General features: G+C 54.2%; 1 protein-coding gene across 1 annotated transcript in view; it reads left to right on the plus strand.

Moving 5' to 3' along the window:
- Window positions 1-24,293, plus strand: part of STARD10 (StAR related lipid transfer domain containing 10) — a 50,252-nt gene that overhangs the window by 19,155 nt on the left and 6,804 nt on the right. The gene's annotated exons all lie outside the window — the stretch shown is intronic.

Consider the following 24,293-nt stretch of genomic DNA (forward strand, 5'->3'; position numbering starts at 1 on the left):
CCTGGGCTCCCCTCCCCAGCCTGTGAAACCGCCGGGCTCTGCTCTCTCCCTGTCCCTGGCTCCCCCTCCGCTACCAAATAAAGTTCTCCGCAAAATGCCTTTTCTGTTCCCCCATCAAATATGGATGCACATGGCTTCTCTCCGGCGCAGTCACCCTTAAGGGCAACAGCTGAGCTTCCTCAAGGACCACTGGCTGGACCCCTCCTGCGCTATGCATCTGCCTGCGAATGAAACCCCAAGTCCAGGGGGCAGTGCAGTCTGGGGGAACGAACACGCGGGTTCGGAGTCCGGCAAGCCTGGCTTTGGTTCCTGGCTCTGACACTAAGCGACTTGCCCAAAGCCACCGTCAGTCAGTCAATCTGTGCCTCAGTGTCCCTGTTTGTGAAATGGGTTTAATAGCCCTTCCTGACTCCCCAGAGAAAGCATGAGGGTTACTGTCCTTGGAAGCCAGGAGGAAAACAGGACCGCAAGGTCACTGGTGGTCTGGGGGCCCAAACCCCAAACTCACCCTGACACCCCAGACTGGGTGGATCTTGCTTTCTTCCGAAGGATCGGCCCCTCCTTCCCATGTGTGTAGCTCGTCCCAATGGTGAGCTGTGCACACTGTTACCCGCATACAATCCCGTGAAGCAGCTTGTACCCTCTTCCGCCTGCCCCACTACACCACTGACTTGCTGACGCTCTGAACCCGCTCGGGGTGGGGGGTGGATCTTGGAAGTGCTCCGCACTGGCCTGAGTCAGTGAAGCCTTCCATAGGAAACAGAGTTAACTCGGCGCCGAGCGCTTCTGAAAACGCAACCCAGGAAGCGCCATGTAGATACTCGGTGATGCTGGGTTCTCATGCCTCACTAGGTGTTTGGTTCATCGTTCCCGGCGGCGGCTGGTGGGGGATGTAGGCTGTCGATCCAGGAGTGCTCTGATCCGGTGCAGAACTTGGTTCGCCGTGTCTCTCGCGAATCAAGTGTCCCAGCTGGTTTGGCCAGCCAGAGGCAAGTGTACGTACGGCACTGGGCCAGGCAACCTGTGTGTTCCAGTCCTGCTCCTTGTGCTGACTCCCTGTGTGCCCTGAGGCACCTCACCTCTTTGTGCCCTGTCTCCTATACTTATCTGATCTCCTCATAATCTGCCTCGGCGCAGGGGTGGTGGTGGAGGAGGACTAAAAGACCTCTTCCTCCAGCCCTACATGTCTCTGATTCCATTCCTTGTCACGACACCCCTGTGGGGCAGGGCAGGGCTGGGCTGTTATCCCCATTATACGGATGGGGAAACTGAGACACAGAGCAGCCAAGTGTCTGGCAGATCGGGGACTTGAACATAGGTCTCAGCTAGTCCCCTGAGCATCCTTCTTGCCTTCGTTACTCCCTCTGTAAAACTGAGCTGGTAACGCCGCCTGCCCACGGACTGGCCGACCCTGTGTGGTGGGGATGCTGCTGACTCCTGGCTGGGTTTCAGGCGAGGATCCTCGCCCTAGCGTCTAGCTCGCGCGGCTCAGTTAGTGACTGCGCTCCATGTTTAATTCAGTGCTGGCAGACGCGCTGCATAGCTCGTGAGTGCCATGTGACACCTGCTAGACTTGGACAGGGATGGGAACAGGCATCACCTGTGTGTCTGCCTGCAACCTAGCCCCCCTCCTCTAGTTACTGGCATGCAAGGAGACGGACGCTTCCCTCTCCCAGCCTGATGCTGCTGCAGATCTGGGTGCTGGGTGCTTTGCTTTACACCTGTTGATAGGCAATGCTCCAGGCAGAAGTGGCTGTTACTACCTATCTGGGTTTATCACCATTTACGTGTATTGCCACAGCACCTAGGAGTCCTCATCCCTCCCCGCGATTGTGCCAGGGCTGCACAAACCCCCCAACAGTGAATTCTGCTTTAGTGTGCTGTAGTGGATTGGACCCTGGAAGGGGAGCCAGGAGATCCATGTCATATCCCCAGCTCTGCCCTGACATGCTGTCTGACCCAGGGTTCGCTACTTCCCCTGTCTGTCTGGCCTATTCAGGCTGTTAGGGACAGGGACTGTCTCTCACCAAGTGCCGGATCAGGATCACTTTCATATACTGTGGGGTGCTACCCGAATAGTTGCGCCCCCACCCCCCGAATGCTGCCTATGAGGCTCCTCCGAGTGGGGGAATAACTGCACTGGCCCAGAGATCTTTGCTAGCTTCTTGCATCCTGTGCAAGCAGCAGTGGATTTGGATGGTCCCTGGCTTGGGGTTTTGAATGGCTTGCCCTGGGCCAGGGTCACAGTCACCTCCCCTTGAATGGCTGGCTGGGCTCCGCCTGCCTAGCAGAACCGAGAGCAGCTCCCTGCCCCGGGCCGGAGTCTGGCTCCTCTTTCCATTTCATTGGTGCGGTCCGGGTCGCTCCGTTAGGGTTGCGTGTACTTTGAGCTAAGCCCCGTTTGTTTCCAGGGCAGCAGTAAGCCCTAGTGGTTTGGCACGGCCGTCGGGAGCACTAAGAGCGGAGCTAGAGTCTGTCAGCCCTGGAAGGTTGGGTATAGCGGCGTTTTTGGCCTCTCCTGGAGGGAGTCCTACATGGCCGGCTCCACTGAAATTCTCTGGGAGTCCCATGCGAAGCAGAGGTGGGTGGGATAAGGCCTTCAGGGCTTCCCCTTTTGGGGGTACAGCGGGGTCCACCTGAACCACCATTTTCAGGGGAAACTGACTGCAGACCCTTTGGGGACAGGGGTCCCTGTTCTGATCAGCCAGGGCTAGTTCGACTTAAAAATTTACCACCACCTCCAGGGAAGGGTGATTCTAGGAGTAGTGCGACCCCTTGGCCATCTCGGTTCATCACCGTTTCATCACTTCAGTCTCCTCCTGTCTTTCGGGCCACCAGGGGTCTTCTCCCTCCCCCCCCCCCCACCGCACTGTTTCTCTCCCATGCCCCCGTTCGAGATGTGCCAACATGGGATGCCCTAATGTAACCTCCCACAAAGCATTTCATACAAACTATATACAGTTCCAGGGATTGCTTCAGCCACGCTGAAATGCAGCCACTTCTGGGCTGGCAGGCAGCAGCTGTTTTTAACAGCACTCAGCATCACTGCTGAGGGGAGTTCAGAACAGGAGGGGAAGAAATCTAGGCATCAGGCTGCAGTTACCTGTGTTGGAATGCGCACCGAGGAAACATTTGCATCTGGAGGGCAAGAACCGCACCCAGCCTATGGCGTGATTGCGCACTAGTCGTGTTCCTGAATTTCATCTTGCTGCTCTCCAGTCGCCAGCGCGTGCAGGGCCTCCTTCCCCCTCTGCTCCCCGCCGCTTCCTGCAAACTTCCCCACTCTGCTATCGCAACCCAAGCCCCCTCTGCATGATGCCAAATCCAGTTCTCCCAGTGCATTTCAACCTTATTCTGCAAAAGTCCCTGCTCGCTGCCCCGTAGCTTTGCTGATGCACCTCACGCTTGACTTGCAGCCCCCCGTGCTGTTGTAGTCCCCCCCACCCCGCCACTCTAACCCTACTCATGCAAAATGGCTTTGTGCAGAAGACCAATATCTATTGGGGATTAAGAGGAAGCCACCATAGGCGGCGAGTTATATGGGCCCATGGTGTCTGTGCTCCACCAATATTCAGGATAGGCTCCACCTATGTTTGGGCTGATATTTTCAGAGCCATCCCATCCATGGGACGGACCAGGATAATCGCCCTGGGCCCTGCGCTATGGGGGGCCCCGCGCTTCAGGGGGCCTAGGGTGGCCTGGGGGGTTAGCGGGGGGCCCGGCGCTGGCAGCAGTGAGCGACTCCACTCTGCCCGGCCTCCCCTCTTCCTGCCCCCACTCCACCCCTTCCCTCAAGCCCCTGCCCTGCTCCACCCCTGCCCCACCTCTTTCCGGATTCTGCCCCCTCCCCCAAGTGACGCCGGGGGAGTGGGGTGGGGCGGGCTGGCACCGGGTTGCTTGCTGCTGCCCCCCCCCCCCCGCTAGTCCCCTAGGCCGCCCTGGACCCCGCGTCCCACTGAAGCGCTGCTCCCGGGGCGGTTGCCGTGGCCTGTCCTACGAACAGGACGTCTCTGCTTGGACCCCTTCTAGGCAACACCAAAAATTATGCAAACCTGGCACCCGTGGGAGCTACTTGTTCTCTTGCCATGTGAGCAGAGCTGGGATTTTGAGTTCTGGCCTATAGAGTAGAAAGGCCAGTTCCCTGGTGCAGTGTACCGCTCCGGCCTCTGTTCTGGGTAAGATGGTGGGTTTTTTTCCTTCTCCGAATCTCTTTGGATGATATTTTTGCTGTCATGGTTACCGTGAGTTTCTCTGAACCCCCTGTGGTGGGTGTAGGTATGCAAGTGAGTGCATCTCGCAGAGATTCATGCGGTAGGAATGGGCAGGGAGTTCGCTGCCGTCTGTGCAGCATTGGCTGTCAAAACGAGCCCCCTGCTTTTCACCGGCTTTGGGAGGGGACAGGAACCAGTTCTGGCCGTGCGCTCGTGCTGGTGGTGAGCGCTGTTTGTGATTACACGAGGCCCGTGGCCCCGTTGCGCTAGGTGCTGTACGGACATGAGGAAAAAATCATTTCCCTGCAGCCATCTTGGTGGAGGGCGTCGATCCAGCATGTGATTGCAGGGGATTCTGGTGAATGCCGCTGAGGAGGGGGGAAGATGGGGTGGCACCAGTGGAGTTTGTTTACGGCCAGTGCCAGCCCCCCCCCGGGACTCCTGTGGGCAGTGGATTCGCTGGGGAGAGGGGCTGCAGCCAGCTGGCATAATAATCCCCAGTCACCCTAGACAAGAAAAGCAAATGGCAAGGGGCTGAGATCAGAGCAGAGGCCTGGCCTGGATTCCCTTTCCTTAGCCTCAAAAGGTCAGGAGCTTTCTTCCTACCATCCCAAAGCTGGTGAGTAACTGGCCCAGTCCAGTTGCCTCATGATCCATGTTCTATTGCCACTCGACTGCTGGGGTCGGGGCTGAGAATCTCTCTGGGGCAGCCTGGGCAGCACCACGGGCTGGTTCTCCTCCCCGCTAGCTGATGCTTGGAGCTGTGCTGACAGGGAGCAGCATGCTTGGAGGGGGCGGATCTGATGTGGGAAGAGGCACTGGGGTGGCTCCTGGAGGATGCTTGCCTCCATCCCTCAAAGTATTAGGACTGTAATATTGCCTTGCAAGGCAATCGTTTATAGCACCCGACACGCTGAATGCCAAGACCCCAGTGTGACTCTCATCAAGCCAAGCCAGCTGGCCCGTTAGGAAGGCCGTGGGCAGGGGTCCTTCTCTGCATTTGAAAGACAGGGGATCTGAGACCTGCAGAGCTGAAGGGACTGACTTGAGCACTGGATTTAGCACCGGCCGGGGCATCGAGATCTGGGTTCTCTTCCCAGCCCCTTTCTGTTGTGAGTCTGGGCTAGCTGCTGACAGAGGCCTGCCTGCAGCTTGCAGTGGGCGATGTAAAGGCTCCAGGTGCCGCTGTGGGAAAAGTGGCCCCTTCTGACTCGCTAGACCCGTCGTCCCAAAAATATATTCACCCTGCAGAGCCAGTGCAGCCCTGGGGGAGGGAGCTGCTCCCGCGTTGTCAGAAGAACCCGAGTAAGACGATTCTAGGAATGTCGCTCGGTGTGTTGCTCTGAAGCCTAAAACGTCCGAGTCGGTGTGAGACAAGGGCTGCAGGGACAGGCCTGGCTGAGAGCTCCTTCTGTTCAAGATACCTCCAGGCTGACCCGTCGCTGGGATTCATGGCCTATTACCATCCAATTTTTACGTCCTCCGCCATTTTGACTCCAGGGATTACCCCCGCCATGCGGTGTACGGCCCCAGTAACTCAGCCAATCACCACCCTTACTCTACAGCCAATTTGCGTGCAACCATGTCATTGGTTGTATGAGACTGCCCAACTGCCACCTGACCAGAGCAACACAAGGAGAGGTGCACAACCCCCTCAGTCGCAACTCAACACAACCAGCCCACACCATACCCCCAAGCACACACAGCCCCTCGCTGCAATGCTCACTCCTCACTCGCTACCCGTACGAATCCAAACGACCCGCCAACACAACGAGTGCACACCATAACCCCAAACATCGCTCTAAAGCCAGGAATGTCTGAGGCAGTGTGAAGCGATGGTACACGGTTGAGAGCTCTCTTTATTTAGAGTGTGACCAGTTTCAGTCATCACGGGCATTCACAATCTGTTACCATCCAGTTTTTTCAGTGCTCGGATATTGTTGGCTTCCTTACACACATGACTTTGCAAACTACGCCCGTGTGAAAGCAGAGACATTCAGCTCCTAGCGATTAGCAAAATCCCAGTGGCTGCATCTTTGTTGTCAGGGAGGCCTGAGGCCTACTTGACTCGAGCTGCCAGGGTGTTTCCAGTGGGGGCAGTAAGGAAACCTGCCTCTCTTGACTCGTGATCTGATCAGATTTGTTCTGGGAGATGGTAAAATGGAGCCCCCTGAAGTCCTTTTTACAAAGCCCTTTTCAGAGTAGACCCGGTGAGAGCAGCCTGTTGGTGGAGCTGGGTTGGTTGTTTCTGCCAGCCCTCTGCTAGGTCCGTTAGCACAGGCTGCCTTATGGGATAAACTCCCCGTGTGTGTGTGTGAGAGAGAGAGAGAAATCCGAAGGGCAAATTTTTGAGCTGTTTTAATTCTTGTCTTTCTCGCCCCACTTTCTTCACAATAGAAAATGTCCCAGCTCCTGAAACTTCCCAGAAATCCCCCCACGATGTCCCAGGGAGAGGAAATTGTATGAAACAAAATGCTGTTTGGGTGGGTGGGTTTGTTTGTTTTTTTGTGGGGTGGTGGTTGGAGTTTATTTGCGGGGGGGGGGGGGGGAGCTGAATTTTTTCCCCCCACCCCATCTTTTTTTGCACAGTTCTGAGTCAAGCTGGGAGGGTTTAGCCGGGGTAGGAACCAGGGATGTTAACAGAGACCCCCCCCTTTCCTCTCCCCCCCCCCCCCACGCCCATCCAACCAGGCCAAGCAATCGCTCTAAAACGTTTGCATGGATCTGTTTCCATTCACCCAGGGTAGTCTGAGGGGAGAGCAATAAAGAGCCGTCGGATCCTGGTTAAACCTCTGGAAACGGCTTCCCAGCACGATCCTGCCTGGGTCCCTGAGGAGAGGAGCCAGATATTCCATCGCCAGGGGCTGGCGATTGGCAGATTGGGGGCAGCCTGAATGCAGGGGTTTGTCTGATCAGCTGCTCTGCAAGATTCTTACCTGTGGCGGTATCGCCCTCTGCTGGTTGGAAGGAGTAGCGCGCACACACAGGCCCCAGCAGTGGTGACGTGTGAAATTTTTAAGCCGCATAATGGCCTGTAAGGTGCATTTCTGGTCTGATAAGTGACTCTATAAATGGCCCCGTTCTGGCTCAGCACGTCCTGCTCCCTGGGAGTCTTGGGCTTCCGTCTGCTGACTCGTCGCTCCTATTCGCAGTGCTGGCTCTTGTTGTGCGTCATGCAGCACCCGCAGAGCTGTGCTGGGAAGGTTTCCGCTGCTGCTGTTACTGTAGAAAGGCCCTAGAGACGGTGGTGGTTTGGTGCTAGGGGTTAGAAAAGTCACTTCTTTAGCTGGGGAGAGGGAGTGCGGGCCCTTGGGTTGCTGTGAAAGATGCAAAGCCTGGTGCTGCCAACGCCAGCACTCCAGATTCATGGGTTGGGCCCCCCAAAATGACGAGGTTGGCTTTGAAATCATGAGACTTTAAAGCAAATGGAACATTTCTAAGCTTTTTGCTGCAGCCCCAGGTGCCGGGGATTTAGCCTTCATTGGACAATAGTGTGAGATTCTGGCCTATGCCCCTGGCTTCGGGAGCTGGGGCTTTAGCAAAGCCAACAAATATCTCTCTGCTCCAGAGACGATCGTGAGACTTGGCCACGCTGAACATAGCAGCTCAACGGGGCATCCTTGTCTGTGCCAAGGGGTGCTCTTAACTCTTCAGTGCCCACCACCCAATCCTGGATGGGAGGGAGGATGTACACTGAGTAGGGCATTGGCTTGGGGTATGGGAGACGTGGGTTCGATTCCTGGCTCTGAAGAGCCCTGTGGACCAGGGTTCAAGACCCACCATCTCTAACATCGGGATACAAGTGAGACCTAGTACCATGGATTCTCCAGCAACAGCTGGGGCTACCCTTTCAGGAAGACCGTCTGGGACAAGAGAAAAATCCTCTGGATCAGAGACAGACCAGCTCCTGCCCAGAGCGCGGGTGGACTGGCAGCAGAAGAGTCTGACCGAGTGTGCACATGGCAGGAGCTTGGGAAGCCAGTCCGAGCAGATGCAGAATAGCAAAGGAAACAGGAGGGGAGAAAGGATGGAGGAGCTCTCTGGGAGAGTGGAAGAGTGAGTGGTTGGGTTTGTATAGACAGTCGGTTATGGGAACAAAGGGAGGAAACAAGGGTTGTCTTGCAATCTCCCCATCCAGGCACTGTGGCCTTTTCACCACTGCCTCCTTCAGCCAATGCAGGTCGATGTGGGCTGTCGACGACTCGCCCCCATGGAGAAGAAATGACAAAGCCAGCACCATCTCTGCTTGTACTGCAGTGAGTCTGGGCACTTCATCTCTGCCTGCCCCATACGAACTCCAGGGCATTGGGGAAAAGAGCGCCCCCACACTTTGGTCCGGGCTGGAACACATCCAGAGCCCTGCCAGAAGTCTCCCCGCTTGCATCAGTCCAGGTGCACATACCGAGGGTGCTCCTGCAAAATCCCATCCTACCAGCCCCCATCGACTCTGGTGTAGCTGACCGCTTCATAAACACTGCGGCCGCCCGGATCCTGCAGATTCCCCTGCAACACAAGGCCGCTCCTGACCTTATAGAAACTATTGACCGTTCCCCTTTCTCTTCTGGTCCAGGAACGGAGGAAACGGCTCCCCTGAAGGCCATGATTCAGGAGCATGGAGAAATGTTACCATTTGGTGTGATCCATTCTCTACCTGTTCCTGATCCTCGGTATTTCCTGGCTGACCCTACACAACCCACTCCCACAACCTTCCAGTGAAGCCACCTTTGGTCGCCCGAGGGGAGTTCAGGACTACGCCGATGTTTTTGAAAAAGAAGAATGCAGAACCACTACCTCCACGCTGGGACTATGACCTGCCCAATAGAGCTGCAGCCCAATGCAAAAATACCATTTAGACAAATTCATGCCATGTCCGAGCCCAAGCTGACAGCGGTCCCGAGAATACCTCCAGAAGAACCTGTCCCGAGGGTTTAACTGCAAGTCGACCTCGCTAGCTGACGCACCAGTCCTTTTTCATCGAGAAGAAAGAAGGCAGTCTTCGACTCTGCGTTGATTACTGTGCATTGAACCAGATAGCTATCAGGAATTGTTACCCGCTACCCCTGATTCCTGAGTTGCTGGATTGCGTGGGAGCAGGGGTGCTGGAACAATTTTTGAATAGTGGGGCTGCTGAGAACCATTGAACCAAACAGTAAATCCTGTATATGATGGAAACCACTTCTAGCCAGGGGATGCAGCAGCACCCCTAGTTCCAGTATCTGTGCGCGAGAGCTGCCCATATATTCATTAAATTGGACTTTTCGGGGGGTGTACAACCTCTTGCAAATCAGGGAAGGGGATGAGTGGAAGGCTGCATTCCGTAGCCAGTATGGCCACTATGAATACCTTTTAAATGCCCTTAAGGTTGACCGAAGCCCCAGCCACCTTCCAACATTTGATGTGTTCCAAGACCTCTTGGACCAGTATGTAGTCGTCTACCTAGGTGACATATTGATCTTCTCTGACTGCCCTGAATATCATACTGCCTACGTCCGAATGGTCCTGAAACGTTTATGGCAGCATGGCTTTTGTCAAGCTCAAAGTCTGCCTTCAATCTGGCCTCCCTAGAGTTCTTGGGCTTCATCTTATCCCCAGAAGGGTCCAGATGGACCCACGCAAGGTCCTAGCCATCCAAGATTGGCCAATTTCCCCCCCGCCCCCCCAATCCTGCCCCCTGTACACAACCTGCAACGCTTCCTAGGGTTCGCCAGTTTTTATCTTGTTGTTTTTGGTTTAATCCTGCATTTTTCAAAACAAATCTCGCACTTCACCTGTTTCCTCTGGAAAACTACCCAATTCCATTTGTCTCCCAAGGCTCAGCATGCATTCGCCCAGTTGAAACTCCTCTTTATCACAGCCCCCATGTTGGCTCATCCAGATGTCACACAAGCTGTCGTCGTAAACGCCAACTCCTGCAGGATGGTGATCAGGGCTGTCCTCTTCCAGGAAGCTCACTCCTGCAGAGCTCAACTACGAAATACTTCCTAAAGCGCTCTTGGTGATAACCGCCTTTTCAGAAAGGCGGCATCACCGGGAAGGTGCTCAGCACCCAGTCCAAGTATTCACTGATCATAAAAATCTGGAATACCTATATATAGGGTGAAAGCTTTAAACCAACGGCAGTTTCCGTGGTCCCTATTTTTCTCACGATTCAGTTTCATTATCGCATACTGCCCTGGATCAAAAAATGATGAGGCTGATGCCCTGTCCCAAAGATACGGTACCAACCCACGAGGTGCCATCCAGGAGCCAACCCTCATTCTCAAATCCTGTATGTTTCTCAGTGCAGCTCGTCACCGGGATCGACTCAGACAGATACCCTCTGCCTCAGGAATTCCACCTGATGGAAAAAACTCCTATTGACAAGCAACCATGCCATGGTTTTCCCCTAGCAGGACACTTGGGGCGCTTTAAGACCCAACGACTAATATCCTGCTCCTTTTGGTGGTGCCCGATCATCATTCAGCCCCTCCTGTGATTTGTCGGGCCGTGAAACGGCACCAGGAAAAAGCAAGAGCAGATTACCAACAGACCTGCTCGCAAGCTGGACTTCTGGTTCCTTGGCCCTCTTTAAATCTTGTGACCGGTTAATCCAGTCACTTTTGAACTTCAGCTGTCTCTGAAGATTTACCTGGTATTTCACGTGTTGCTTTTGAAACCTGCACAGAAAACCCCTCGCAGAACCCAGCCATTCCCACCCCCACTACTGGTAAAGGAACACATAGTTCACGAGAGCCTGGACTCTACACTTAAATGTGGCAGGCTCTGGTATCTTGAGGAGCACACCTGGGAGCCTGCGGAAAATGTACCCATGTAACCCACACACCTCTTGGGTGTGGTGCTCTGTCCCATCTAGTGGCACAGAGACCACTTAGCGAGAGTTCGATGAGTCTGCTCTACAGCCTTAGCTAAGGGCCAGTTGGCTCTTAGCTCATGTGGCAGAGGCTCATGCACTAAGCTCTAGAGGTCCCAGGTTCGATCCCGCCTGCCACTGACCACGGTCTGTCGATGTTACAAGTGGGATGAGACCTGGAGTTTAGCTAAGGCTGTAGAGCAGACTCATTAATCTCTCTCTAAGTGGTCTCTGTGCTACTAGATGGGACAGAGCACCACACCCAGAAGGTGTGTGGGTTATACCTGTTCCTGCACTTGTGCAAACATTCCATAGGAATGATCCCAAAAAGCCTGCTTCCCCGTTGCCCTGAGGGCACCCCTTGGGGAGAGGGTGATGTCAGGGACTGTGAGGTCTTGACCCCTGGTTCACAGGGGCTATGCAGTTCCGACCTATTAACACCTGCCAGAATAGCAGCTGAACTCAAACGGAGGATTCCAGTCCTGGGGATCTGATTGGTCCCCAACCTCTATTTAACCCAAGAACAGGAACAGGAAGTTGTCCATGTCACTGGGTTCTCCCTGTTTCCCCTGGGACACCTGCTTCTGCTGATCCCCTGGTAACCTGCTTCCTGACACCTGACTCTCCATTTTGCCCTCTGACCTTCTGGTATCTGACCCAGCTTGACTCCTGCTCTGATCACTAGGTCTGCCCACCCATGCCCTGTCATGACAGCCAGTGCCAGGCTCTTAACATCCTCCCCCCATAGGCTGGAGCTCTCTCTACTCATTTTTAGCTAGTCAAGCCAATCCAATTACACTATCTTGAGCATGCTAGCCAGGAAACCATGGCCAGGGCTACTGCTCAAGATTTGCTCAGATCTGCATTTTGGCTAGGCTCCAGAAGGAATTCTGCCTAGGACACTCTGCACAATTAAGTGCATTGTCAAAGTTTTTTATATCCTCCTCTGAAGCCTCTACCTTGGCCACTGTCCAAGCCAGGATAGGGGACTAGCTGGACTGTGCTCTGATCCGTTGCAATGATGTCTGTGTTTTAAGTGCATCATAATGTTAGTGGGTCCTTGTTTGCAAAACTTGTTAACAAATGATATTCTCTCCTTCTCTCACCCACTTGCAACACCAGCTGCATATGGTACTCTACTAATGTGCTGAGTGGTTATGTCCTGCTAAACAGCTGCCACGTTCCACTACAGAGGTGGCTGCATTTGCATGGAACGTGTAGAGTAACATACTCGGTATGCGTTTGTAAGCTGCTTTTGTAGTCCCCCTATGCTGAAAGGAAGGAATTTGTAAGTTACTGTGATCTGCACGGCCTGCCCTGAATCTTTGCAAAGCCAGTTCTCAGAAGGCTAAACGAGGCTGTTTGAACAGCCCTACGTGAACAAAGCCAGGTCCCATGCGGAGAGCTGGCACCGGGCCTGGCCTCACCTGGAAACAAAGGCTCTCAGATCAAAATGTCTGGAAACCTGACAAGGGCACTCGAGAACCGACTCTTCAGAGCACAGGCTGGTAATGGGATATGGAGCCTTTTACCTATCGCCCGCCAGTTTCAGTCCAGCTCCAGCTAGCACTGCCTACTAACAGCTGTTTTGCAGCCCCTGTGTGAACCAGGTTCGTGGATTCTCTCCGCCCAGTTCCTAGTGATCTGGGGGTGTGTAATCGCCAAACCTTTGGCCACTATGTGGGCTCCTTGCTAGCGACAGCAGCAGTGGCCAAGGTCCCGGAGACGGTCGTGCTGGAACAGGCTTATGGACAGGGCCAGGAGGAAGCTGGTTCTGCCACTGCCCTGGCCTGGCTCTGCACTGTGGAAAGAGGCCTCCTGTCTAGGGATGACAGGCTGGTTCTTTCCTACCCGGCTGATCTGTCCCATGCTGGGGTGTCTGAGCACCGTATCCCCTGCTCCAAAGACCCCTGGGCTTTCCAGGCCCTTCAGGCTGCCTTGCCACCTGTGGGGAAGAGATTGGACATTTCTCTGCTCTCCTGGGGAGTGGGCCACTCTGATGCACCTCAGCAGGACAGGAGCTGGGACTTCCAGGGACCAGGCCTGGGATCTGAACTCTGCATTAGCAGCAGATTAAATCTCCTGTCTAGGTTTGCAGGTTACAATCCACAACCGCCACCTGACTGACAGTCGTGCAGCCACTGGGAACTTCCCACCAAGAGCAAGGATTGAAATTGAACCCTCCTGCCCTGAAAGCCCAGCCCCCCTGCCACTTGAGCGAAAGGAGAATCTCCATTATCAGTAATCCATATAGGGCCTATGACATACCGTTGAAACTCCTTTCAGTGGGTAGCCATGTCTATACGCCCTAGCTAGTTCATTGCATACTGCTAATGGATTAGAAACTCCAGCACACCCAAAAAGAGCTCCGAGTGGGTTAAAACATGCTTCTTTCTCTTGCTGTAGTCCAATCACTAGTCTTGCCTGTTGCTAGATAAACCTTTCTTTCAGTGGAGTGACGCACACCACAGAGATCTGCGCTTCTATGCTAACCCAGCGCATCGTGCCAGACAATTAAAGCTACGGTCTCTGCCTATGCCAGCTGCCCTTCTAGCTTGCCTTTGGTACAGGAATCCAGTATCCCAGGCAAAGACATGGCTGATGTCCCCAGCTGGGAAAAGTGCCCATGGCTAAAAGGGGAGGCGGGGGATAATGTTGGATCCATTTTCCTTTTAACCCTTTCTTTGCCTGACACGTGATCCAGGACGACACTCGGGGCTTTGATGTCTTTGTGTGGCTGTCACTTGCTTTCTGTCTGCCCTGCACCCGGCTTTGTGTTAGTCTATAGAAGGTGGCAAGCAAATGAAAGAAAAGGAGGACTTGTGGCCCCTTAGAGACTAACCAATTTATCTGCACATAAGCTTTCGTGAGCTACAGCTCAAAGCTTATGCTCAAATAAATTGGTTAGTCTCTAAGGGGCCACAAGTCCTCCTTTTCTTTTTGCGAATACAGACTAACAGGGCTGTTACTCTGAAGCAAATGAAAGCAACTCCACAGAGCCATCCTGCCCGGGGGGCTCTTTAGAAGGTCGACCTAGGAGTAATGAGTGGAGGAAGTAATGAGCGGTGCGTGGTGGCCCGGGAGATCTGAGTGAGACTGCCCCAGTCTCACTCCCTGTACCAGCAATGGCTACGACGGGCGCAGTGCTCAACAGTGACCCTCTGGCCAGTTTGAACAGTATCGGCTGGCACTCCAAAGGAGGCGGGTTAGGGAGGTGTTAATGGAGCAATCCAGGGACCTAGATTGGCACTGGTGTTCTTCACCGGGCAGCCTGCGGGTCACCCTCTGTGGGGTAACTCACTGTATTGAGGCAGACTGAAAGCTATGTAGGCAAATATCTCAAAGTGCTTTACAAACCCATGCCATAAGGATCATCGATCACTGAAATGCAGCTGCTTCTGGGGTGGAACGCAGCAGCTGTTCAGCAACACCACGCTACGCTTTAGTCGGAAACTGATCTCTTGAGAGCTGTAGCCCTCGGTGCATTCCGAACTACCTAGAAAGGCCAGGTCTATGCCTCAAGGAGCTTGCAGTCTAACTCAGGCGAGGAGGTGAACTTAGCGTGCCTAATTGAAATGACAGGGCAATTTTAGGCAGGGGATGTAATTGTCAGATCTGGAACTCGGCCAGGACCCTGAGGTTAACATCTGGCAAAAGGTGCCAGGGAGCATTGTCACTGGTGGCCCTAATCTCTGTTTTCCATCTCATCTGAATGCTGGCTGCCCCAGTAAAAATAAACGTGGCTCTCTCTGGCATACTTAATAGACACAGTCTGTGGCGTTAATAACGGGAACGAAGCTCTCCCTGTTTGTGTCTGTTTAGTCGAAGCTGCAGTGGAGATGGAGACTGCTGACTAGCTCAGATCAAAGCTGGTCGTCTTCAGAAAAGATCAAATAGCGGGATGGAAATCACTGCAAATGTATTCCGGGGAGCTGGGCTCCTTAATTAGCTGGAGCCCTGGAGGAGGACAGCAGGAGCCTGCTTCAAAGCAGCTCTCCAAAGGAAGGGGCCTGGTTTGGTGCAGCTCTGCATGACACCACCGCCTGACTGCTTTTGAAATCAGTGGGAAGTTCTTTTCTTAAAGTGCCACCTGACACTGCGGGGGTGGGGGTGGGGAGAAGCAGGGCATTAGCGCTGGGGACATAGAATAAATCAACCATGTGCTCCAAAGTGACATGGGGTGAAAAACGGAGCCTGGGGGCACAGTGCGAAGCCTGGGGGAGGTGGCTGCTTTTGCAGGACACTCTAATGGGGCTGGGGATCCCCAGCCCAAATCAAGGCCAATAACAAGCCACTGGGTCACTGTGGACTCCATAGGACGTGGCCTTATCTTCCCCTCTAACCTGCTCCCGAGTCTTTGCTATTACTGGTCTCCCCTGGGACTCGGTGGCCCATTTTCCAGCTGCTCTTGCCGTGAAGAACTCGTCTCTCTGCATGTAGCCGAATCTTTCATTTCCTTAGCTCCAGCTTGTTGCTTCTTACCTTGCCTTTCTAATACCCTTCTTGGCCGTGGGGAGTAGGACTTCGCATGGCACGGCAGGGACAGCGACACGCCCTGTGGAATAGGGGAGATGTCTTATGATATTGTTGATACCGATATTGTAAAAGTGCAATGAATCTCGCCAGATCTAGCAGGTCAGCTATCCGTGGAGAAGTTATAATTCCCTAACTATGATGATCTTGTTGATATGTTATGTACCACCTTTCATATTGTGGGTCATAGATACCCTACGTATCTCTGTATTTCTAGATTTGTGCTGTGTTTCTGGGTGACACCCCATATCGATTGGCATCAGCACTGCCTGGCCTGTTCAATGGCCCCTCAAGGGTCATCAGCTGTACAATAAACCCATTGAAAGACCAGGGATTGCACCTTATGAGTCAGCAAGACCTGTAGGTGCCTGTCTATGGACAGAACTCTAAGGCTTTTCCGTGCCCAATTGCCATGTTTTGTGGGGCTTGTGTTTGGGACACAGGAAGTACAAGCCACATGGCAAAAGGAATATAAAAGGCAGCTGCATCTTCTCCATTTTCTCTCCATTCCTGCGTCTGGTGTGACTTTGCCACAACCAAAGCTCTGAACAAAGGACTGAATGCCCCATCAAAGCTGTGGGTGTGATCCAGAGGGACTTTTTAAGCCAGTGAACGTACCAATACTGCTAAGAACCTGAGCTCTGGACTTTGAAGTCTCTGTATGTCTGCGTAGTGCCCTCGCACATACTCAAAGGTGTATCCGAATCCGATCCGCTATCTGCAAAAAATTATCTGCCCATCTCCGCATTCGTGGATGCAGGGATATCCGCAGATCTCCCCGGGTTTGCAGGGCTCTATGCTGGGGGCTGGGATGAGACTCCGAGGCATCTTCCCGGCCGGAGTCCAGTCGAGGACAGCCACGTGGGCAGCTGTGGAGAGCCCACATGGAGTCACAGACCCTCCACCTGCCCTTGGGGGCTGCTCTCAGCCCCCCTCCCCACGGGCAGATGGAGGGTCTGCCATGGCGCTCTGGCTGGGCTCCATGCTGGCCTGGCTGGGGGAAAGGGGAGACCTGTGGAGCTGTCCGGCAGCTGCTCAGGGCCCCTGCCCAGGGCAGGAAGAGGGTGCCCGCTGTCACTGCATCCCTTCATTGCATCCTCCGCACCCCATCCCCCCCACTGCATCCCTCCCCATCCCAGCCCTGTACCCCTGACAGCGCTCTCCCACCCATCCTCTCCACCATCCAAAGCCACCACCCCCATGTCCCTCACCCACCACAGCCCTGCACCCCATTCACCTCCATACACTGCTGCTCTCCCGTTATGTCCCTATGCACCCCTGTGCACCCCATCCTCATGCACCTGTAGCCTTCTACCTCCCCCTGCATCCCTATCCACCCCACATACCCCCCACACCCTCCTCTCTCCTTTACTGCCTCCTCTCACCCCCACCCTGCTCTCGTCCTTGGCCTCTTTCCCTCCCCAGCCTCTCTCCTTTGCTGCCATGCCCCCACCCCACTGCATCTTTTCCCCTCCAATCCACCATCCTCCCTTCCTGGCTGGGTGATTTAGGCAGCCCCTGGAAAGTGTATGGAAAAAGTGTCTCTGTGTAGGCAAGTGTGGGTATGCATTGTATGTGTGTAAGAGACTGTATATCTTTGTGTAGGGACATGTGTGTATGCCTGTGTGAATACAATTTGTAGCCTAACACTTTGACTTTTATTCCTTTTGCTGGCCTGCACACAAAAAGATTGATGACCTAAAATATGTGTGTGTTCATTTCATAGCAAGTTTTTAAAAGAGGAGGGCACTCTAAAAGCAATGTATTATTGATTTCTTAAAAAGTGAATGTTGTTGACTAGTAATTGCCGAAGAGCCGATGGACCAGACATTTCCCCCCACCTTTGTCTAGCTACATTATAAACTCTTTGTTGCAGACTCTCTCTTTTTATGTGTCTGTCCAGCACCCATCACCCTGGAGCCCTGATCTTAGCTGGGGTCTCTAGGCACTGAACAACAATTGTAATATTAAATGATGTGGAAGTACATGTGTTTGTACACGTCTGGCATGCACTTGTGAATACACGTGTGTATCGGCCTGTAGGTGTGAGAGTCAGTTTCTACAGATTTATTGATATAGGTATCTGGAGAGTATAGGTATCTGCATGTCTGTGGTTGTGCTCCATGGATTAGTATTTGGGCTTCAGGAGTGGGCCTTCGATGGACCCATTGCAGCTGTGATGTGTGGTTCTAACGGAGCAGGGGGGTGGAGTGAGTGTGGGATGGGGCCTCAGGGCAGGGGGCGGGGCGGGGCAGGGGTGTTCAGTTTTCCGGAATTAGAAAGTTGGCAACCCTAACTGCTATCCACAGAAATGGTGTACAGCTATAAAGCGAGTACCCATGGAGTTGCAGGGGTCTATGTATGCGACTGCGTTACCATTTAACAACTCTCTTTTTTCTTTATAATAAACCTTCAGTTTTAGACTCTAAAGGACTGGCCGGCAGCGTGGTATTTGGGGTAAGATCCAAACCTGTACTGACCTGGTAATGTGGCTGACCCTCTGGGGTCAGAAGAACATTTTGTATATGTGAGCAGAGTTTTTAAATTAACTTCTCACTGTACTGGACCCAGGTGCTGATTGGGAGCCAGAGAACAGGAATGCAATAAGGGGGCTGTGTGATTTCTTCTTTCAGCTTCTTGATAGCCAGTGTGGAGATCAGACACACAGTTTGTGACTGGCTGGGGAGTTTAACTTCACCCACCAGTCTTGGGACTAACAGTATCTGCTCTCCTTTTTGCAGCCTGCCCTGACCTCGGCATTTCCAGTGAGGGCTGCCCCAGACACCATGGGTCACACTATCCCCTTCCAATTTCAGTATACGATCTGAATATTTTGCAAGGGACTGAATAGTGTCTGTACCACTTCCCTCTTCTGGGAAGATTCAGAACTACCCATCTGTGTGTCACAGGCCCTATACAGCCAACAGCAGAAAGAGATTCCCCCTTAGCTGCAAGCGTGAGGGCCCCGTGACTTCTGAAGCAGGAGGACCTGATTTCCATTCCCTCCGTGGCTGTGAAGCTCTGAGCAGGGTGTGCAGCATCCTGATTCACATGCAGTTCTAGCAGACTGCAGATTTGTTCCAGTGCTATACCTGTGAGAACACCACTGGCTTTTCCATAGCAGCCCCACAGCGTGAGCTGAGATTTCGTCCAGCTCCTGTTTGAACCTAGGTGGTTCTTTGCTTTCCAGATACCGACCTGGGGGCAGGTTATGTTGGCTGTTTGTCTTTCCTCTGCCTAGACATGTGACTCCTAGCACTGAGTCATCTCTCCTTGCATGCAGCCCTGCTGTTCCCATCCTGTCATCTGGCAGCTTCTGTTCCACATCACGGCACAAAGTGCGTTGGTTTCTCGCCATCTGCTGGGTTGTAAAACTACCTCGCTCCTGTGTTCCTTCGGAGCTGCAAGGAGGTCTGCCCCTTCAGTCTAATTGTGTGTCTGGAGTCTCTTTCTTCCTCCCGAGCATCTCTTGGTGGTGGCTGTGTTTATTTCCGCTTTGCTGTGCGGGTGTCGGTCCCACGCCACGTGGAATCGTCTCAAGACCCCTGCTATTCTTTTGCAGCAATCACTTAGGGAAAGAACAGCTGTGATAAATGTGCTGGCCTCCACAGGAAGAACATGTGGCCGTGACTCTCTGTATTGACCCGAGCAAATACCCTTTGCCTTAGCGCCCCAATCTTGTCAGTTCCGGGCCGCCTCACGCTGCATGCACGCTGACTACCGTCCATCGAGCGACCTGGCACTACAATTCCTGCGTCGCTGTCCCACCCCCCTCCCATCCCCCCATTTCAGTGGTTTTGTCCTGATCTGTCTGAGTTTCTAGCCCTAAACTTGTGGGATCAAAGCGAGTGACAACGAAGGATTGCCCCAGGTTTATCGAAGAGTCAAATCCCGACTGTAAGTAGTAATGGTGGTAATCCTGGGGCAATTTTACAGCTCGCTTCTTAGCCCTCTCCCTGAGCACCAGCAGGGATCCGCTCTTCATAGTGGCTGGGGCTGGAAGATGAAAGGTTTTGGCGTTGGCTGGCTGAACTAGGAGCATGCACTTCATTAGGAACGTCCTTTTTATTTCCAGCTGTCTAGTCTGATCTGGTTCTCTGGCCCTTCATTGCCATGGTATCTGAGTGGCTAGCTCCAGACATTAGCCTGTGCTTGGTACAGGAAATCTATCGCAGAGGAAGTTCGTCTGTCTGTCCCCTCCCTTCATGGTGTGTGTTCAGGAGAGTTTAGTGTCCCCAATTAACAGGATTAATACAAACCAGAGCAGCACATTGTGATATTCAGACTTCAGCCCTACCAGGCACCCCAACTCTCGCCTGCCTTCTCTTTGTAATAATCATAATCTCTAGCTCTTACGTAGCACTCCTTTTCATCAGCAGACCTCAAAGAAAGCTTTCCAAAGAGAGTCCGAATCATCCTCCTCTCTTACAGATGGGGAACCTGAGGCACCGAGGGGCCGTCACCTGGTCGGCCAGTGGCAGAGCAATGAACCCAGGTCTCCTGCGTCCCACTCGAGTGCTGCAGTCACTAGGCAAGACTGCCTCTCAGTGCTGGTAATCACCCCAGCCCTCCTCGCCCTCCCGTGAGGAACCTCTGATGAGGGGTCCCTCCTCTGCAATCATCTGCTGCGTGGGTCCCACACAGTGCCTTACCGTGGCCGCAAAGCGTAGAGGGTTGCATGACTACATGTCTCTGCCTTCCAACTCTGCACCGTCCGTGGGGGTAAAGCCAGAGCTTGGCTCACCCATTCTCCTTAGCGATGTCCTTGTCCTACACGGGAGCCCACCTGTCCTCTGATGCAGCAGGTGCAGCTGTTGGGCGCTCCTAATTCAGGCCTGCGCAGTTCTAGTCCTTCTCTGTGGGCTTTCGTCTTAGGAGAGACTCTCCCCTGGCGGCCTGCAGCTGCTGGTGATCTCCTTGGGCCGGGTGACGCATCAACTCGGCTGTGTCTACACAGGGGTTTTTCTGATCTTCCACCGCTGCAGCGTCAAGGTTGGGAGTAACCCACTCCACGCAGTGCTGTCTCCCGGAAGTGGTGGCTGGGCCAGAGCCCGCGACAGCGTGCGCTTACCGAGCTCTCTCTGCTCGCCCAGCCGAGCCGCGTGTGCGCCGAAGCCGAGGTCACGGGTATGGTCCCGGTGGCTGATCGACCGGCCAGGGCGCAGCGTTGCTGGAGCACTATCTTAGCCAGGGTGCAGGTCTCTCCCGGGGCTGTCAGGGGCGTGCTGCCCGGCGATGTGCCTGGACAGTTCTGGCAAAGGCAGCCTTGCCCCCCGGCCTCCCTCGGGGACGAGCAAAGCGATTCCGTGCAGTCGGTGTTCCTGGGGCAGGTGGCTTCTGAGCAGCTGAGACCTCCATCGCACACCCACGCGCCCGGAGCGCCGCGGCCCGGAGAACATGCTGCTGAAAGGGACTGATCCTCTGACAGCCTGTTCTCGGGGACCGAGTTCGGAGAGTTTGTCTGCTGCTGGCGGTGGCGGTGGGGTCGGGGCCTCAGAACAGAGGGGCATCCGTGCAAGGGAAGGCTGGGAGCGAGGTGGGGGAGGGCTCGGAGGAGAAGGCCTGGCTGGGGTTCTGCGCTGAGGAATCTGTCGGGGTGTCCGCGATGGGACACTGCTAATGCAATGGGGAGATGGGTGTTTCCTGAGGGCACCCTGTCCATCTTCCGCCCCCCCCAGCTATTTGAGTGGGAGTCACCAAAACAGACCCTATAATTAACGCACCCTGCCTGTCCCTGTGACATCCTGTGTGCCGTGAACTACCCCATGTCCTGTGGTGTGGGTGGCTGGAAGGAGGGCGGGGCATTTCTGGATGCCAGTTGGAGGAGAGAGGTTTGGAGGTTGAGTGGTCGGAACAGAGGCCTGGGGGCCAGGGATTCCCAAGATGGTAGATTTTGAAGGCCAGAAGGGACCATTATGGTCATCTAGTCTGACCTCCTGCGTAGCACAAGCCAGAGACCTGCCCCCGTAATTCCTGCATCAAGCCCATAGCTTCTGGTGGAGCTAGAGCAGATCTCCTAGAACGACCTCCTGTCTTGATGTAAAGACTCCAGACGATGGAGGATCCGCCATCTCCCTTCCTAAGTTGTTCCGATCGTTAATTCCCCTCCCCGTTAAATTCGGATGAGCAGTAAGGCACAAACTTTTATCTACCTTCAGCTCCTAGCCATTGGCTCTCACTGGCTCTTTTCTGTTAGATCAAAGAGCCCATGGCTATCAAATCTCCTCCCCTGGGAGGTACTAAGACTCCGTGATCAAGTGACCTCTGATCCCTCTGTGGAATGAGCTAAATCGAGCTGCTTGACTCGCTCGCTATAAGGCAGATGGATTTTCCTGACCTCAAATCGTTCTTGTAGCTTTTCTCCGAAGCCTTTCCGATTTTTCCACCTCCTTTTTGAGACGCAGACCCCAGAGCCGTACCCAGCACTCCAGGAACGCTGATGCCGTATGCAGAGGTGACACCCTCGCCCAGCTCCGACTTGCTGTGCCTCGCCTTATACGCCCCAGGGTTGTGTTGGCCCTTTTAAGGCATGGCTGCGCCATAGCTGGGCGTGAGCCTCTCAGCCTGGGCCAGCGGACATGAGCCAGCAGGGCTTGTGCAAATGCATGGAAAAATAACAGTGTGGGCATTGGCGAAGGGTCGGATCCACCCTGCCCGCCTGCTCCAAGCTAAGGTGGCCAGCTCGGGCCTCTGCCGGCGCGACATCATCGCGGCTGTTCTTGGCACAAGTCTGTCGAGCTGGGCTGGACTGCTCACTCCAGCTGCTGTGTAGACGTACCCATAATTGCGCTGGGAGGTCACGTCCTGATCCCTGTCCTGCCACGGCCTTGCCCTTTGGTCCCTGATGTTACTGAACCTCCCGGGGCCTCTGCTTCTCTGGCCATAAAATGGGGATAATCAGATCTGCCTGCCTGGGGTTCAGAGGATCTGCTGGCTACCGTCTGTACGATGGTTACCACAGACAGTGAAGGGGAGGCGGAGAGGAGCTGATGCTTTGTATTTTGATCAATTAAACCTGCCTCTGACCCCGTTGTGCCCACTCTGGGTTTGGGTCACATTCCGGCTTTGATTATCTAATTGATCGAACAAACTCTGAGGCTGCTGACTTCAGGCAGTTGAGCTTTGCCGTTCAGGGGGAGAGGATTTAGAAGGCATTTTCGCCTCCCTCCACTCCTGATGGGATGGACAGAGAGAGGGTGAGGGAAATTTAACTCCAGCCACCCTATGGCGAGGATGGTTTTGTTGCTGTGAGCCAAAGAGCCATTGACGGAGCATGTGACTTGTCCGGAGTCTTGGGTTCTAAGATGCTGCAGCCATCGGCTGTGTTTTCATCAGATCTTGCGCGCTAAGTAGTCAGGCCGGGTCAATATATGGACAGGAAAATCCAGGTGCCGCAGGGAGCAGTGCTGGAGATTCAGTAGGTGGCTTCCCTCTCGATGGAATCTGTACAAAATAGTGGCCCAGCCTGGCCGCAGTGGGTGTTTGTGCTGCTGACGTTCTTAAGGACTTAAATATCCCATTTCATACTGTTTTCCCAAGAGCAGGGATGTTGGCTCCAGTGTCCTGGCTGAATATCCTAACTAATGATATGGGACTGCACCCCACCTCGCTCTAACTACCCCTTGCCCCGCCTTCAGTGGGGTACAGCATTCTTCACCACCTCTCCTAACCGGGTCTGTAGCTTCTGCTCTGCGTTGCTAAACTGCTGCCACGTTCCTCCCCAGAGCTGGCTGCATTTCAGTGGTGAGGGAGGAGATCCCTGCCTGTGCCCAGCTATGAAGTGCTGGGAGAGACAGGCCTTCTATACGCATACGTTAATCCTGCGAAATGGCGCACACCCCGCTCTCTGTCGGCTCTTAAATCAAAGACTCCAGCTGGACGTTGTCGTGTGGTGTGGATTTCCGCGTTGAAGCCCTGCAGTCGCTCCTCTGTTTAATACCCTCTGATCACAGCTGCTACACCGCTGGCCTGGTGGGGGTGGGGGGGCATCCTTTGGGAAGTAGTGCTGCTCCGTAGCCAGCTGTTGATCTTCAAACTTCTTCAGTCTCCTCCTGTCCGACCCCAGTGATGTTCCCGGTTTATGGCGAGACTCGGGATGAGACAGCTCCCGGTTCCTTTGCCAGAGACTTGCTGTATCTGATGGAAGCTGCATAGGGCCTGAGTGAGGCAGTGCAATACAGACTTCGTGACCCAAGAGGGAGCTAGCGGCCGCGAGCCTTGGATCCAGTTATTCGTTTGTAGGGTGCCAGGAACCCCGAGGCCCTGGTCGGTGCCCGCAAGAGAAAATGATTCTGCTATAGGCTTGATTGACTGGAAGGGCGGGGGGCACTTACATTCGTCAACCCTCTGGAAAGGGGGCTGGGCTTCAAATGGGCTGATCGACACGGGACGTCTGGGGGGGAGACTGGTCTAAATAACCCGATTGGCCTTGCGGTGCGTTCTCGATTCAGAATATTGGTGTTAGCCAGCGACCTGCATTCGTGACCGTCACGCTCCAGCACTGGGCTCTGCGAGCGGGAGCCAAGCCTTGGAGGTGCCCCCCAGCTCCTTGTCCCATGAGATGGATCACACCTGTGTAGAGCCCATGGGGTGAGATGTGTGCGGCTCGCTGAAAGCTTCTGGAGGGGGTAACAGGGGTTAGATCAGCCCTCCTCAGGCTGTTTATCTGCCATGCGTATGACACCCATTGCCACCGTATT

The sequence above is a fragment of the Caretta caretta genome, chromosome 1 (genome assembly GCF_965140235.1).
Source record: "Caretta caretta isolate rCarCar2 chromosome 1, rCarCar1.hap1, whole genome shotgun sequence".
Classification (NCBI taxonomy): Eukaryota; Metazoa; Chordata; order Testudines; family Cheloniidae; genus Caretta; species Caretta caretta.